General features: G+C 42.0%; 1 protein-coding gene across 1 annotated transcript in view; it reads right to left on the reverse strand.

Moving 5' to 3' along the window:
• Positions 1-18,470, reverse strand: part of PTPRG (protein tyrosine phosphatase receptor type G) — a 708,710-nt gene that overhangs the window by 670,998 nt on the left and 19,242 nt on the right.

The following is an 18,470-nucleotide window of genomic DNA, read 5'->3' on the forward strand; positions in this document are numbered from 1 at the left end:
GAGGCTGAACTGAGCCTCAAGAGCAGTCGAGCAACCAACGTTCTTCTACTCCCTATTATTATTATGTTTTGTTACATTTGTACCCCGCACTTTCCCACTCATGGCAGGCTCAATGCGGCTTACATGGGGCAATGGCGGGTTAAGTGACTTGCCCAGAGTCACAAGGAGCTGCCTGTGCCTGAAGTGGGAATCGAACTCAGTTCCTCAGTTCCCCAGGACCAAAGTCCACCACCCTAACCACTAGGCCACTCCTATTATCTGTAAGGACCCTTAATCAGTTTTCTTATGATACTTTTCCTTCTTTAAAAGGATCAATACTGGGCTGTAAGCTGAGGTTAACCACTCTTCTTGGAAGCTACCCAGGCCCACCAAACACTTGAAAGCTAGAAGACTCCCAAGGAGTCTGGTTACTACAGCAGTTCAGGAATTGTAGAAGACCAGAACCTAGTTTTTCACTTTTTTTTTTAATCAGGTTTGGAACCACAGCTTGATGCTGGATAAAGACCCGACTAAACCTCGGATCTCTCCGGAGGAACCAACAAAAGGACCAATGGAGTGATTAGAGTATAAAGGATCAAGAAAGAGGAAGAGGGTAAGGTTAGGAAACAGCTAGCTCTAGGAAGCCTGCTGAAATGTTATGCCCTCTGTATTTTAGTTACTGTACTGTATAAACTGATAGACAAGTTTCACCAAAACGTTCATGAGATCCCTACAATATCACCTAGAAAGGAAAGGAAAATTTAGGGACCTGTTTTCAAAGGCGCATTAACGTTTTTAGCACGCGCTCACCATGTAGACGCCCATAGTATTCCTATGGGTGCCTAAGTAGATAGCGCATGTTAAAAATGCTAGCGAGCCTTTGTAAACAAGGCCCTTAATAAGAGTTGCCTTAGGGGATAGCGCAGGAAGGTACATATTTTACAAAGGCACACTGGTGGTCAGGTGTCTGTATAAATATAAATTCTACAGAAATAGCACCTAGATTATGACAGCTGACATTTATGGCTGCTGGGGAGCAGGTATAAATGTTTTACAAGTAAATTTTTAAATAAAATACACATGTAAAACATGACTGTGCCCAAATTCCTCCCCTAAGCGTGTCTAATTGCACCACACATCTGTGGTGTAACCTAATTTTATAACAGGCATTTTTGCACGTTAAACAGATAAATGAAATTACCTCCTAAACAATACATTATAAAGAACAAAAAAAAAAAATACCACAGCTTAAAGATGAAAAATAATTTCAACAAAAGAATCAAACAAACCAGAATTCAGTTATCAACAGACCATATATATGAGTGAACAAACAATTTAGCATTGAGCTACTTTTACTCTTTCTCCACTACGAACTGGGTGTGTGTTTTCTTGTCAAATCTATAAAACTTGTCCTATCGATATATGTAGTTTCTTCCATTTTTAAACTGTTATTTTAGTTTCTAAACCGCCTAGATCCGAGAGTCAGTTAGGCGGTATAGAAAGGTTTAATAAACTATAAACTAAAACTACTGTTTACCTACACAAATCTGGAAAATCTGTTCTCTAGATTAAGATAATTCAAGGGGATTTCATGAAATCTGTTCACATATAATTCCAAATCAATACCTAAACACTGTATGCATCATATACCACACCTTAATTATAAATATTATGTAGAGCAGTATAAATTGTCCTATATAACCTTTCAAGAGAAGGACTAGTGTGATCAACAGGGTTCTACCGGGGAGATGGAAGATATAATGTGCACTTTATTCCGTAATTCAATGGTATAAAAATGATGACCCCATACTGCATTGTGTTTGGCAAAAGTGCCTGCTTCAGGAGTCTGTATAAGTATGATAGAGCCCAAATGTAGCAAATGATGTTTCATAGGAATGCACCAAAACAACAGAGCTATATTCTGCTCGGGCTCTAAAGATAAAAATCAGTTCTAAAACACCAAACACAGCAATGCAAATCGCTACATAATCTATAAAGAGGCGTATTTCAAAGCACTTAGACTTACAAAGTTCCATAGGCTACAATGTGTAAGTCTTTGAAAATGAGCCCCAAAATCTTCCTTCTTTAACCCTCTGCCAGGACCAAATTTGGACGTGACAAATCACTAACAAATGAACTTAGGGGTCCTTTTACTAAGCTGAGGTAAAAAGTGGCTTGCGGTAGTGTAGGCACGAGTACTGGGCACGCGCCGGGCTGGCTTTTGCCGCATCTACAAAACAAATGTGTTTTTTTTAATGGGACAGGAAAAGGGCCCATGGTAAAAATGAAATCAGCACGCGCCCAAAACTGGCCTGAGCCCTTAATGCCACCCACTGATCTAGCGATAAAGGCTCACGCACTACACATGCAGTGACCGGTTAGCGCACGCCAAGTGGCGATTACCGCCAGAATCAACGTGCATAGGAGGAAATAAATAAATCATTTATCCAGGCGTTATGGGCGCACGCCAAATCTGAAATTACTACTAGGAGGGCACACTGGCTTAGCGATACTTTCATTTTGGCATATGCTGAAAGTGCGTAGAGCCTACTGCGGCTTAGTAAAAGGGTCCTTAAGTGGATTAAGTGGTATCACACTGGCTCATAAAATATAAGTGACAGGAGGAACCTGTGAGAAAGGTGGCCACAGACGTTAATCCCAGTAATTAAGAGCAGATGAACTGAATTTTGGAACAAATATGTTTCTCTGTAAAAGTGTTCTAAACTTTCAATCAGGGGTATCGAACTATGGTCGATGCCACAAACTAACTAGGTTTTCAGGATGCAAAAGAGAGAGAGAGAGAGATCTGCGTAGAGGCAACTCTCATATGTATTCATCATGGATATCCTGAAAACCCCAGTCTGAGATCCTTCCTCTAAACCCAGTAAAAACCCTCTGCAAACAATCTCATGTAGTTCTTAGTTTATTTTGTTTATCATTGTTATCTAGTTTTTAATAGTAATCTTTTTTATTGATTTTTTGTACACTCCTGATGTTTTTAATCAGTTTTCTTTATTGTATCGCGCCTTAAATCTCAATTTGAGGGAGTTGGTGGGTGATAAGTCTAACATAATAAAATTAGGCTCCATGGCAAAATGGTAATGGGGATGTGAAGGATCAACTAACATCAGGTGACCCCTATAATGAAGCCTCCATTCGCCAATGTTTTTCTATACACAGCAATCGTAAGAGCCTCACAAAGAGACCTAGAATGATCAACAACTAAAGAAAATTAGTTCAGTATTTCTCTGAGTGTTACCTGTACTCATCCCTTTAATTTTTCTCAAAAATAGCATTTTCAACCATTTGAGATTAAAAAAAAAATGTACACACAAAACTTATTAGAACCTTACTTATCTAAATACACAATATTTTGTTGTTCCTATTAATGCTGCAAACCAAGGGGTCCTTTTATTAAGCTGCAGTAAATGTGGCCTTAGTATGCCTTTAAGCAGGTGTTTCCCCACACAGTAAGGTCACCGCAGCTTAATAAAAGGACCCCTTGGTTTGCAGCATTAATAGGAACAACAAAATATTGTGTATTTAGATAGGTAAGATTCTAATAAGTTTTGTGTGTACATCTGTTTTTTTTTTTTTAAACCACATTACCACGTGAGCACTAATCGCCACCCATTTTGTAGGTGGTAAAGGCTCACATGAAATTCCTGCACTAACTGGCTAGTGTGCATTAATGTAAATTTACTAACTGATTAGCACAGTAATACCCACTCTCCGCCCCTCTGACATGCTTCCTCCAAAAATATTTTTTAGCATGCAGACATTTGGCGGTTACTGCAGGATGCCTGAGCATGTCCCAGGGGCGTAGCTACGTGGGGCCACAGGGGCATGGCCCCCTCTACATTTGACCCCCCCGCCGCCGCCCGCCCCCTGCCCCGCCGCCGCATCATCAGGTACCTTGTTTGCTGGCGGGGGTCCCCAATCCCCGCCAGCTGAAGAGTCTTCTTCAGCGCCGGTCGACTCCGATCATAGGTTTCTGACATCTTACGTCCTGCACCGGGCATGTAGCCGCATGCAGGATGTAAGGCGTCAGAAACAGATGATCACACAATGAAGGCACCGGAGTCGACTGGCGCTGAAGAAGACTCTTTGGCTGGCGGGGATCGGGGACCCCCACCAGCAAACAAGGTACCTGATGCAGCGGCGAGTCAGGGGGCGGGTGGGTGGCAGTGGGGGGGGGGGGAGGCGGCTAAACAGTGCCCCCCACCTCGGTCTCTGCCCCCCCCTCCTGCCGAGGTCTGGCTACGCCCCTGGCGTGTCCCATGGTACGCCATTTTAAGCTGCATTAGGCCTGCATTGCATCTAACACAGCTTAGTAAAAGGGCCCCCTAGCGTCAAAACAAGCCTCTGAAAGGTGAAGATTTCTCCATTTGGAAAGCTGGCAAAGCAAACCGCTTTCAAACTTGGCAAAATGGTAATGGGGGTGTGAAGGATCAAATCATGTCAGGTGACCACTATAACGAAGCTTCCATTCTCCAGTGTTTTTCTGCACAAAGCAACATCCAACAGACCTATGTTTTCTGAAAAGACTGATCTTTAGTTTTTCTCCTTTCTGGATTCTTGTTGTCATGGATCTCTAAAGCAGAGACTCCTGGGTGGAGTTTACAATTACAATCCTAGATATAGCAAAATTTTAAAAGGTACAGAGAAGGGCAACAAAAATGATAAAGGGATGGGACAACTTCCCTATGAGGAAAGGCTAAAGTGACTAGAGCTCTTCAGCTTGGAGAAGAGATGGTTGAGGGGAGATATGACAGAGATCTATAAAATAATGAGTGGAGTGGAAAGAGTAGACGTGAATCGCTTGTTTACTCTTTCCCAAAAAATACTAGAACCAGGCGGCACGCAGTGAAGCTACTAAGTAGTAAATTTAAAATAAACCAGAAAAAATATTTCTTCTCTCAACAAGTAATTAAACTCTGGAATTCATTGCTTCATGTGGTAAAAGCAGTTAGATAAGCAGGGTTTAAAAAAAGGTTTGCATAATTTCCTAAAAGTCATTATCAAGATAGACTTGGGAAAATCCACTGCTTATTTCTAGGATAAGCAGCACAAAATCTGTTTACTGTTCTGGGATCTTGCTAGGTACTTGTGACCTGGATTGGCCACTGTTGGATAATGGACTTGATAGACCTTCGGTCTGTCCCAGTATGGCAACACTTATGTTCTTATCCATCTGCAACTCCAAGAATCTAGCTTCACACAACTTACCTTATTTATCAGCTGAATGCCTCACAGAAGTAGCTATTTGGGAAACAACTTTACTGGTTTTATTCATTCCAAAGACTCACAGTAAAGGCTTTCGACCAAGGCATTTTTGAATTCTCAGTTGACAATAAAATGATATTATACTTACTGAGCTTTAAACAATTTAATGCTATTTTCCCAAACGCCAAGGATTTAATTTAAAGAAGTCTGGAAATAAAACATTATTAAACCTGGTTTTTAAATGGTATACAGTGCTCAGAATTAAACATTTCAAAAGAAAGCAATAGGAGCTATCATGGAAAGTAAAACACTAGTGCAAATATGGAAATAAGATTTAAGGCCTTGTTTACTGAAGTGCAGGAAAGCAACTACTGCTAGTTAAATGCATAAATTAACGCAATGTGCAAAGCCTGTGACTAACAGTTGAGGGCATTCCCAAAATGTTTTCATAGTTACCACACAAAAATACTTTACTGCAGGTTATGGGGCAAATTCTATAAATGGCACGTCCTTTACAGAATACTACGTTACTGCAAATTTTGTGCCTTTACCAAGCTGCGGGGGGGAAAAGGCCCTGCGCTGGTGGCGTGGAACGTTTTTCCCACGCACCAGGGCCCTTTTTACCACAGCGGGTAAAATAGCCTCCAGCACACATGGCCATGTGTTAAGAAAACTCTTACCGCATGGCCTTGTGCTTACCGCCACCCGAGGTATCACCAACCCGGAAGTATCCGGACAGCGCACGGTGATGCCTGGTTACAGCCACACAAGCCATTTCCAGGGGTTTTCTCCCCCCCCCCCCCCAGAAATAGCATATGCTCTGTAAAAGGGCCCCTAACTGCATAAGTGACAGTGCAAAGTATTATATTACTAGTAAAAAAGGCCCGTTTCTGACACAAATTAAACGGGTGCTAGCAAGGTTTTCCTCAGCTCCCCTGCAGCCACCCATGTCCAGCGACCCTCCTCTCCCCCTGCAGCTACCCATGTCCAGCGACCCTCCTCTCCCCCTGCGCCCACTGCAGCCACCCACGTCCAGCGAACCTCCTCTCTCCCCTGTCCCCCTCCTGCCACCCATGTCCAGCGATCCCCTGCCCCCCCCCTGCACCCACACATGTCCAGTGACCCTCCTCTCTCCCCTGCCCCCTCCAGCCATCCATGTTAAGCGACCCTCCTCTCTCCTCTGCCCCCTCTCAAGCCACCCTCCTCTGGACATGGATCAGTTGTGAGGCATGTTTTTCCCCCCCCGGGTTCTGAAGTTGACATCATAATGGCTACGGTGATGTCAGCCTGATCTACGGAGCCTAGCAGACCAACTCAGAATGAGCCACGGTCCCAGGCAGCAAGTCAGAACGTTGGAGGTGAGAATTATTATATAGGATAACTGTAATGCCCAATCCACAACCATTCCCCACCCATTTCCTGCCCTATATTATAGCTATTCAGTTAGCGTATGAATTAGTATGGACATTTAGACCACTGGGGTAATGGCTACCGTCTGCAGTGCACTAATTCATGTGCTAACTGCTTAGCATACTTTAGTTAATAGCCTTTTTAATGTCATTACTGACGTCGCTGCGTTCATCCTTGTAAGGTGGGTAGTATCCAGTTTTGTCATCATCTACCACCAATATAGTCTGGAAGAAACAGTGGTAATTTGCTGATCAAAACTTAAAGCAGACATTGCAGATTTAAATGCATCATACATCAATAAATTTGATTAAGACATAAGCATCGCCATGCTGGGACAGACCAAAGGTCCATCGAGCCCAGCACCCTGTCTCCAACAGCGGCCAAAAGAACAAGCATTTTGTCCCACCCATCCCAGAAATAGTGGATTATTCCTACGTCCATTCAATAACATTCTATGTCCTTTTCCTCCAGGAAGCCGTCTAACCTTTTTTTAAACTCCGCTAAGCCAACTGCCCCAACCATCTTATCCAGCAACGAATTCCAGAGCCTAACCATGCGTTGAGTGAAGAAAAACTTCCTCCAATTCGTTTAAATTTACTACACTGCAGCTTCATTGCATGCCCCCTTGTCCTAGTATTTTTGGAAAGCGTAAACAGACGCTCCACATCAACCCGTTCCATTCCACTCATCTTATAAACCTCTATTATATCTCCCCTCAGCCGCCTTTTCTCCAAGCTGAAGAGCCCCAGCCTTTCCTCATAGGGAAGTCATCCCACCCCATGAATCATCTTTGTCGCCCTTCTCTGCACCTTTTCCAATTCCACTATATCTTTTTTAAGATGCGGTGACCAGAATTGAACACAATACTCGAGGTGCGGTCGCACCATTGAGCGATACAATGGCATAATAATATCCTCATTTTTGTTTTCCATCCCTTTCCTAATAATACCCAGCATTCTATTTGCTTTCCTAGCCGCAGCAGCACATTGATCAGAAGATTTCAACGTAACATCAATGATGACACCTAGATCCCTTTCTCGGTCCGTGACTCCTAACGTGGAACCTTGCATGACATAGTTATAGTTTGGGTTCCTCTTTCCCACATGTATCACTTTGCACTTGCTCACATTAAACATCATCTGCCATCTAGACGCCCAGTCTCCCAGTCTCGTAAGGTCCTCTTGTAATTTTTCACAATCCTCCCACGATTTAACAACTTTGAATAACTTTGTGTCATCAGCAAATTTAATTACCTCACTAGTTACTCCCATTTCTAGGTCATTTATAAATATGATAAAAAGCAGCGGTCCCAGCACAGACCCCTTGGGGAACCCCACTAACTACCATTCTCCATTGAGAATACTGACCATTTAACCCTACTCTCTGTTTTCTATTTGTTAACCAATTTTTAATCCACAATAGAACCCTACCTCCTATCCCATGACTCTCCAATTTCCTCTTGAGTCTTTCATGAAGTACTTTGTCAAACGCTTCTGAAAATCCAGATACACAACTGGCTCACCTTTATACACGTTTGTTCACCCCTTCAAAGAAATGTATGAAGACTAAAATCATCAACAATAATCAGCTCTTCTAAGTTCTGTACAAGGGCTTGCAAATATTTCAATTGTGGACAGAGGAGCAAGTGCTTGCAGGCCTAGAGGACAAAAAATCGCACACATGTGCCATCAAAATGAATACAACACTCCTTCACACCTCTGGGGCAAAGGCAAATAACTTTCAAAAAAGTAAGAGTGATGCCGTATATAAAATTATCACTCTATTCCCCCCAATTTCTCTCTCTCTTGCATAAATGTTCAAACAAATATCCATTTGGAGAAATCTGATTTACCACCACAACATGAACAAGCCAGGATTCAGTAATACAAACTCATTTGAGATACCAATCACAAAGTCATAAACAAGCATTTAGATATATTCTTTTTTTTTAATTAAATGTCAAAAACAATTTATTAAGCTTCTCATTTCATTGACTCTATATAAAAAACCTAAGGATGGGGAGCACAAATGTTAAAAAAAAACCCACCTCCATAATTTCTCCAATTGCAGACAATTAGGATTACTGATGCCATCTCAAATTTATCTCAGTTTTTACATATACTTTCCTAGCATCTCCAGAAAACATAAAACTATCATCATAATTCAATAAATAGAATCATCTTACCACTACTACACTCAACTAACAAAAAGGGAAAGGCAAAGAGGCAATCACCCCCCCCCCCCCCTTCACTGCACTTCAATGGTGGTTCGCCTACTTCCTGTTGCTAGTTGGCAAATTAAGTGGACTGTCCTAGATTTAACTTCATGAATGGTGTGGGTTCTTCCACCTGGTAGTGTAGCAGTCTGTCAGGCCCAACTGCTACACTACCAGGCAGGCCAAGAACAAAGCATGAGGGGTAAAAGGATGACTAACTCTTTCCTCTCATCAAACTACCACACAAACATAATGATCTGCTGCCTGTCAACAGATTAAGCATAACATAAGAGTAGCCATACTAGGTCAGACAAATGGTCCATCTAGCCCAGTATCCAGTTTTCCAAATAGTGGCCAATCCAGGTCACAAATACCTGGCAGAAACCCAAATCATGGCAACATTCCATGTAGAACCCCAAAGAACAGCAAGATTCTATAATCCTAAAGAGTGACAAGATTCCATGCAGAATCTCAGAGTAGCAACATTCCATACTACAAATCCCAGGGCAAGCAGTTGCTTCTCATGTCTGTCTCAATAGCAGACTATGGACTTTTCCTCCAGGAATTTGTCCAAACCTTTTTTAAACCCAGATACACTAACCGCTGCTACGACATCCTCCAGCAAAGAGTTCCAGAGTTTAACAATTCGTTGAGTGAAAAAATATTTCCTCTTATTTGTTTTAAAAGTATTTCCATGTAACTTCCTCAAGTGTCCCCTAGTCTTTGTACTTTTGGCACGAGTAAAAAAAACTGATTTACTCGTTCTACACCACTCAGGATTTTGAAGACCTCAAATCATCTCCCCTCATCCGTCTCTTTTCCAAGCTTTAGAGCCCTAACCTCTTTAGATTTTCCTCATACGAGAGGAGTTCCATCCCCTCCTATCATTTTGGTTGCTCTTCTATGAACCTTTTCTAATCCCGCTATATCTTTTTGGAGATATGGCAACCAGAACTGAATGCAGACCCTCCTTGTAGGTCCTACGAGTCCACCCATTAAAGTAAGTTAGAATGCACAGCCCAAGTCAGGTCTGATTTAAGCAGGGATGACAGCAGATGTGAAGTCCAGATGTGTGTTGCATAAGGCAATATTTCCCAACCTGTGTGCCTTCAGATCTGAAAAGAAGTGCCACAGAAAAAAAAAAAAAGTTACCACCACTTGATGCTCCACTCCAGAACACATGGGTTCTGTTCTTAGCAACCTTGAAGCAAAAAGACACCGGCAGCAAATCCTAAACATGAAAAAACAAAAAACCTTCCTTCCTTAGCACATGCATAGTGACACATATTTCTTCTTAACTAACTACATGAGCCCCAGAGCATGGGAATTAATAGGGTGCAATAGACAGCCGGACTCTGCTTTGTACAATGCACACACTGCACACAGCTCCTTGTTCTCCACCCCCTCCTGAGGCTCCCCCCCCCCCCCCGAGTCCTTCCGTTCTCTGGTGGGGCTTTTAGTTTTTCTTTTGGCCACGAGTCCTCTCCCGTGTCCACAATGCATACTCCACAGGCTGGTGAGCCACACATTTTTGAAAATGTAAGTGTGCCTTGGGCTTGACAAGATTGGTCAGACACACCTCTAGTGTTCAAATCTTTGCTATCCGCCTGCCTCAAGAGCGCAGTCAGTCGTAACACAACACAAGGAAAGAGTGGCTACACACATGAAAACAGAGGTTTCTCCCTCATTTCATACTGTTCTGATGAATTTTGCTAAAAACAACAATTTAAGCCAGGAAAACATGTACTTAGTTCTGCCAGTACTGTGAAAACATAATAGCTGCTCTGGATGAAACTGGGCATGAGCTCCAACTGTTCAGCTTTACCTCCATGTTTCTAAGTGTACAAAGTGTCCGGAAAAAAAATGGGACCCCTTACACAGTTTCAAAATATTTTGCAATTGCTTAAACATTTATTTGAAAAATACATTAATCCAATCTTTATTAGGAAACTCTCTTAGCAAATTATTTGTACCATATATATTAGGGCCCTGTTTACTAAGCCTGCTGTAGGCGCGCTAACATTTTTAGCGCACGCTATCACTAGAGACACCTATAAGAATATATGGGTGTTTCTAGCATTAGCGTGTGCTAAAAACGTTAGCGCATCTTAGTAAACAGGGCCCTAAAAGTTTGTCGCAGAAATTTCATTGCAACCTAATCTTCTTTCACTAAATGCCATTTTGCTAAAATGGATCTTAATGGTCGCTTCGCGAATGATGTCATTTTGAAAACAGGGATCAGTTTTCTTACCACCTTGCAGTTACATCTGTCAATTACAATAATATATTTTTTAATAATATTTTTTATTACATTTGTACCCCGTGCTTTCCCACTCTTGGCAGGCTCAATGCAACTTACATGGGGCAATGGAGGGTTAAGTGACTTGCCCAGAGTCACAAGGAGCTGCCTGTGCCTGAAGTGGGAATCGAACTCAGCTCCTCAGTTCCCCAGGACCAAAGTCCGCCACCCTAACCACTAGGCCACTCCTCATTTCAATTTGTTTTGGGGTTATTTGGAAACACGATGGGGGTGGGGGTGGGGGCTCTTGTTTTTTCCCCAGACACCATGCAGAAGATTTTGGTCTCAAATGTTGGCACTGCAGGAGAATTATCACTTAAAACCAATAGGTAAATCAAATGTCTGAGCATGCTCTTGCTAAGATGACTTGCTGACTACAGTGTTAAGCAATTTCTGCTGTACAATATTTAGCTATATTAAATAATTCTCCAAGCAAGCCTATTGACATATTAAACCTAATTTCTGGTCAATGATCTCATCAGTTCAATCTGTAAGGCACTTATTTGGAGTATATTACAGCAACTCTGAAAACTTGAGGGCCATAGTGATGTCAAACCTGGTTTTGAGAATAACTAAGAGACATACCAAGGTCTTCTACATCAAAATATAGGCAGAATAACCTTGAAAGTGCAGGGAGACTGCAGGGGAATTGGTACTTTGCACTCAAAGGTCTGCAATCAGTATTTTTATTTTGTATTATTATTTATATGTAGTTTAAAAATGACAAAAGAAAATGCATTTTGAACAGAAAACAAAAACCATCAGGAACCAATTCATTTGTAAGGAAAAGGCAAATATCCTAAGCATACTCTTTGTACATATTTTTCTAATCCGGGGGCGGGGCAGCAAAGGAAATCAGACAAAAATGGGGAAAAATGTTATCGGTGAAGAGAACATCGGATCAGGTTCGCAAAGATTTCACATCGCATTACCATGGTTGAGAAACTGGTAGAAAGTTTAAACATGCAGCTGTAGCTACAATCTGATTTTCGATGATTGATTAGTACAACAGATAAGCTGTTTTGAATTGTTTGTTTGATCTACAGTCCCCCCCCCCCCCCAAAAAAAGCACCTTTGAGTCTGGACTGGTGATAATTGTGAAAAACTAATTACAACCAATGTTTGATATTGGCTGTATACGAGTTTGAATCCCACCTTTGATGGTCCAATGTCATTGCTCTTAGTACAGCAAAGGGGTTTTTTTTTTAGTGCATGTCTTTTCTTTTATACATTAATGGGGCAATTTTCCTACTACCTGCATAGGTGCTAACTCCATGGATACTTTTTACCCGTGAAGTTTGGACCAATTTTCAAAGCACAAGTACACACAAACTTTCAGTTCAAAAAATAGCCAAAAGTAAACATACCTAAGACACAGCAACTTCTTTCCAACAGCAAGTAAACTTACTAAAATAACACACATACTTTTGAAAATACAATGAAATTTGTGTTTCAACCTTCACTCCAACCCTGTCCCTAAGAACACCATCACTAAATACATACATACAACATTTTAGAATAATGTTGGTTGTTGGGCATGCAGACTCTACATTTCCCAATCATGCCCTATCTAGGTGTTACTCCAAGGACACAACAATCACAACAAGGGTGATGGAAAGAAGAGGGAACAGTAGATGATGTAATAACTTGCACTTTATTAAGCAACCAGGACTTGACACGAGCCATGTTTCGGCCCACAAGAGGCCTTCCTCAGGAGTCACTTGAAATGGATGTGTATAGATGAAACTAGATAGGTGCAGGTATATTCAAGGGATAATCCTTATATTCTGTCTGTGGAAAGACCTCAAAAAACGTACAGACAGAATACAAGGATTATCCCTTGAATGTACCTGAACCTATTCTGTCTGTGCATTTTTTGAGGTCTTTTCACAGACAGAATACAAGGATTATCCCTTGAATATACCTGCACCTATCTAGTTTCATCTATACACATCCATTTCAAGTGACTCCTGAGGAAGGCCTCTTGTGGGCCGAAACACGGCTCATGTCGAGTCCTGGATGCTTAATAAAGTGCAAGTTATTAGATCATCTACTGTCCCCTCTTCTTTCCGTCGCCCTTGTTGTTATTGTTGTGTCTGCACGGCTACAAGGGTTCCTGTTCTTCTGTTCTTCAGTTGTTACTCCAAAGACTCCATTAGGTGGCCGTGCTGGAGGTAGAGGGCATATGGTTGTAGAGTCTGATTACATTGCGATTGTTATAGAATTTTGTAGGATTGTACCAAGAATCAAGCAATGTATATAAAAAAAAGGTTTTAAATAAACTCATTAACGGTTTAAAAGCCGGTCTGGTCCCAAACAGGCCTGAGAACCACCGCCAAGTCAATCAGACCCTTTAGACTATTGAAGCAGTCAACCTGTAGTTTGACTATGTTGAAATGTACCTTTAAAAAGACATGTGTCTACTGCATAGTTAGTAAAAGCAATCAAGATTTTTGTTGAGTGCCTAGAGATTCATGATATAGCCTGTCCTCAGTCATAAACAAAGGCAATTGTCTCGTATTGATTTTAATTTAGGAAGAATTACTTACTGCTGTCTCTACAATTCCAAAAACAGAACAGCTAGGAAAGTACAAGATGCGGTACATACAGATAGTCTCCAGCAATTACAAATATATGGCTTCTACTAAATCCACAGTTAATATATGTCTCCATCTTTCATAAAAAGGCTTGAAAATGGTTCACAAGCACCTTTCACATCAAACTATGAAGACAACCAAACAACTAAGCACAGAAATCCAGAAGTCTGAATCTCTCTGCTTTTTTGGGGGGTGGCTGTGTGGGCTGGCCACTGATATTCAGCAGCACTTAACCGGGTAGTGCTGCTGAATATTGATTCTGACCGGCAAATTTTGCAGTGGGCCCGAGAGGAGCCTTCCTAGAGCGGAGCAGGGAAGGAGCTGGCAGCTATGCAAGTGTCAGCAACATTCAGTGCTGGTGCCTTCATAGGAGTGGAGGAGTGGCCTAGTGGTTAGAGCACCGCTTTTGCAATCCAGAGGTGGCCGGTTCAAAACCCATTGCTGCTCCTTGTGATCTTGGGCAAGTCACTTAACCCTCCATTGCCTCAGGTACAAACTTAGATTGTGAGCCCGCTCTCCTGGGACAGAGAAATAGCCAGTGTGCCTGAATGTAACTCACCATGAGCTACTACTGAAAAAGGTGTGAGCAAAATCTAAATAAATAAATAGCTAAGTAACCAAATAGGACCAAATAAAAAGCAATAAATATTACCCAGAAGCAACGTGGTTGCTGACCACAACCCAACCTTCTTTGATGTGCTCCCCCACCCCCCCCCCCCCCCCCCGAAAATTCTGACACTACTTTTCGGACCCCTCCCAAACCCTGTCCCTGAGATAACTGCCCCACCATCACCAGATCATTCCCTTCCCTTTCAGGGCTCACCACCAACATACCTGGGCAGGAGCGATCCCCACTTGCTCCTGCCTGTGGGTGCTGCTCATCAAATATGGCTGCCATGAGTTCTAGCGGCAGTCTCATAATGCTACCACTAGAGGTCAGCCTTCCATATATATGAAATACTGCTCACAATATTTTAAAATTCTGCATGTTTTCACACAATAGTCACTGATAATCAAAGATGTATAATTTTTATTTTCGTGATAAATTCCCTCAGGAGTACTACAATTATACCTAAAGACCCTATCCCTGCCTATATATATATATATATATATATATATATATATATATATATATATATATATATATATATACGTAAACCACCACAGAAAGGTGGTATATCAAATTCCATCATCTTCCCATCCCCCCAACAATCTCCCCGCTCCCCCAACAATCTCTTTGTATAGGTCAATGCTTTTGCAGGTCCACCATATAGGCGAATACTAACATCTTTGCAGTCTTCTCCTTCCAGCTCACACAGACCAAGAAAAACAGCGCTTTCTTTAGGCCATATGGGCTGAAAATGTCACCGACTCCTTGTTCTAGACCCCAAGGAAATGATGCAGCAACCTCCCAACAAAGTTTCAGTCATATCGAGATTTTCGTTTGCGTTTTTAAGGTGGTGCGTTGTGATGAGGTTGTAGAAAAGGTTTCCTTCCGATACCTCTCTCATGCAGACCAATGGTGTGTAAAGAAATGCTAAACCGTGAGCAACTATTCCTGTGCCCACTAAAAACTTTTACACAGATTGTTTGCAGTGATCTGTGGGGCTTCTTTAGCAGATATGACCAGGTTTCAAGCAGTTCTAGCAGATTTGTTTTAAACAAAACTGACAAATTGAAGAGAGTCTGTCTTGGTATACCCCAAGGGATGTGCTGGCTTTAAATAAAATTTTAAAAGCCTGTAAAGCTCTTACATATGATTGATTGACTGTAATGAAAATCACAGTACATTTTACGTCCCAGCCTATCACTATCTGACTGTATTCACTGAAGTGGCTTGATACGACCCCACAGATCTACTTATCTCCGTTTTGAGGTGCTCTCTGTGAAAAATACAATGTAGGATTTAGAGCCATTACAGGATTTTTGTGATACAAAGGCACAGCTGGTTAGTAAAAGATTTTTTTTCCAGAGTTATTCAGAAAAAGGTCTTTTAATGGCTCATTTTTTTGCACTCTGATGTCTTATTTCTTTGTCCTATGCAGTGGCCTTAAACAGATTTCAGCTCTTATGTTATCCTAAAATTGCCTATTTCAGTTTTTCTGCCCAGATGTTGCAAATTGAAACACTGAATATATATATTGGTACAATGAATGAACACAAAATAGTTCCCATATGAGGAACTGATAAAAAGGTTAGAGCTCTTCAGCTTAGAAAAGAGATGGCTGGGGGGGGGGGGGGGGGATATGACTGATGTCTATAAAATCCTGAGTGGTGTAGAACGGGTAGAAATGAATCGATTTTTCACTTTTTCAAAAAGTACAAAGACCAAAGGGCACTCAATGAAATTACATGGAAATACTTTTAAAACAAATAGGAGGAAATATTTTTTTCACTCAAAGAATAGCTAAGCTCTGGAACTCGATCCCGGAGGATGTGGTAACAGCAGATAGCGTATCTGGGCATAAAAAAAGGTTTGGACAAGTTACTGGAGGAAAAGTCCATAGTCTGTACTTGAGATGAGTATGGGGGAAGCCACTGCTTGCCCTGGGATTGGCAATATGGAATGTTGCTATTAGGTTTCTGCTGGGCACTTCAGACAGGATACTGGGCTAGATAGATCATTAGTCTGACCCAGTATGGCTATTCTTATGTTCTCAAAGGCTGCAGGCCATAGACTACATCTTGGAGAAACAGGTCCAATTCAGAAGAACATCTGCTGCACTAGTCCAAGGGAAATACTGAAAGATCCTGGCTGCACCACTCTCTACACTGGTGATGAAACAAACAGTTCAGATTCTCTGCTTCCATCTGCTGGTAGGGGGACATAACCCACGTGCAGGGCAGACAGAGTGGTTTGGGCACCCACCAATGAGGACCATTGGGTCCCGTCCCCGGTGCTGTTTGCTGCCTCTCCCCTGCCACCGACCTTTTCCTTTGGTCCTGCAGCTAAATTGGCTGTCTGCCACTGATACTGGAACTTCCCTCTGCCACGGCCCACGCTTATGGAAGAAGGAAGTGACTTCAGAAGGGGTGGGCCGTGGCAAAGGGAAGTTCCGGCGTCAGCAGCAGATGGCTGATTTAGCTGCCCCTGCCTGCGAAGGGGGGGGTTCGGGGGATGGAAGCGCAGGAGGGGGAGGATACGGGGGCATCCTGGAGGAAAGAGAGGTCACATATTAGGCACATGGGAGGGAAGAACTGTGCCCCCCTGCAGCCCCGGGCCCTCGGGCATTGCCCGGCTGCCCATATGGTCAGTTCGCCCCTGCCCGTTAGTTTGTACTGGTCTAGCAGGATGAAAAAGAGTTTACGTGTAAAATTAAAACAAAAAGATTCCTCTCACACCGTGACTGTCTTTTGGTGGTGGGGATGCAGAGTGCTGGAACAGAAGGAACTACATTCAACCTCTTCATCATGGGCTGAAGATACAGAAGCACTGATTTTATTTATTTAAATTATTTATATACTGCATTCATCACCATTAGTTCTAAGAAGAGAAAGAAAAGTGGAGGAGTGGCCTAGTGGTTAGAGCACCAGTCTTGCAATCCAGAGGTGGCCAGTTCAAATCCCACTGCTGCTCCTTGTGATCTTGGGCAAGTCACTTAACCCTCATTGCCTCAGGTACAAACCTAGATTGTGAGCCCTCCTGGGACAGAGAAATATCCAGTGTACCTGAATGTAACTCACCTTGAGCTACTACTGAAAAAGGTGTGAGCAAAATCTAAATAAATAAAAATGTATTTTTCTGCAGTAAACATTAAGGCCCTTATTTTACAAGCCCTACTCACATTTGATAAGTAAACATTTATCTTGCATAAACATCTAAAGGGCCATTTTACAAAGCCGGGATATGTACGTATCCAGCCCACGTGTATGCAAATGGCAAGGAGATGTGATCCGAGTATCTTGGGTGGGACAAGATCATGGCAAGTTCATAGACCTTCATTCCCCATTTCATAAGGCAACGTCTATGTCCTTTAAGAATAAATAAACCAACATTGGGAGTTACACCTGCTACCAAGCAAATTTAGAATTTAGCAAACAGCTGCTACTGTGCAGCACTTTAAAGAGGGTGCCCCCTAATCCCCCAGTGTTATCCCCCCCTCAAAAAAAAATAAAAACCACCAGTTATGTTTCCAAGGTTGCAAAGAACTGGTTATGTGCCAGCTTTGAACCTATCAAAGTTATATACATTTATTTTTCTAGAATGGACGTTTATGCTGTATGCACTTGGTATACAAAACGTCCATTTCTCTGTATTTTAGAACGGGTTCTATGTTGGCAGATTCTATTCTTAAAATACGGGTGAAGCTTGAGATACACTGACCTGCACGTCTCAATTCCTACTTCTAAGACCCGTCTTAAAATGCAGCCGTAAAAATTTGGGGGGTCCTTTTATTAAGGTGCGTTAATTAGCTTGTGCTAAATGCCATGCAGCCCACTACATTCCTATGGGTCGTGTGACATTTAGTGTGCCTTAGTAAAAGGACCCTTTAATGTGCAAGCAATACAGGAACAAAAAAAAAAAAGTCTGTTTCAGAAGCTGCTGTCACGGAGCCCATATATTTAACACTTACTGAAACAGCTAAAAATGCAGTTAGTTGTTACTGTGGAATGCAAACAGTTGCACAGAAGCCATAATCTGATGCAAAACCCTTGGGTATAAGAAGAAAGGAAAAACAAACTAATTTTAGATCCCATGCACGCCATTAGTGAATCTCACCAATTATAAGATGATGCAACTGCT

The sequence above is a fragment of the Microcaecilia unicolor genome, chromosome 6, assembly GCF_901765095.1.
Source record: "Microcaecilia unicolor chromosome 6, aMicUni1.1, whole genome shotgun sequence".
NCBI lineage: Eukaryota > Metazoa > Chordata > Amphibia > Gymnophiona > Siphonopidae > Microcaecilia > Microcaecilia unicolor.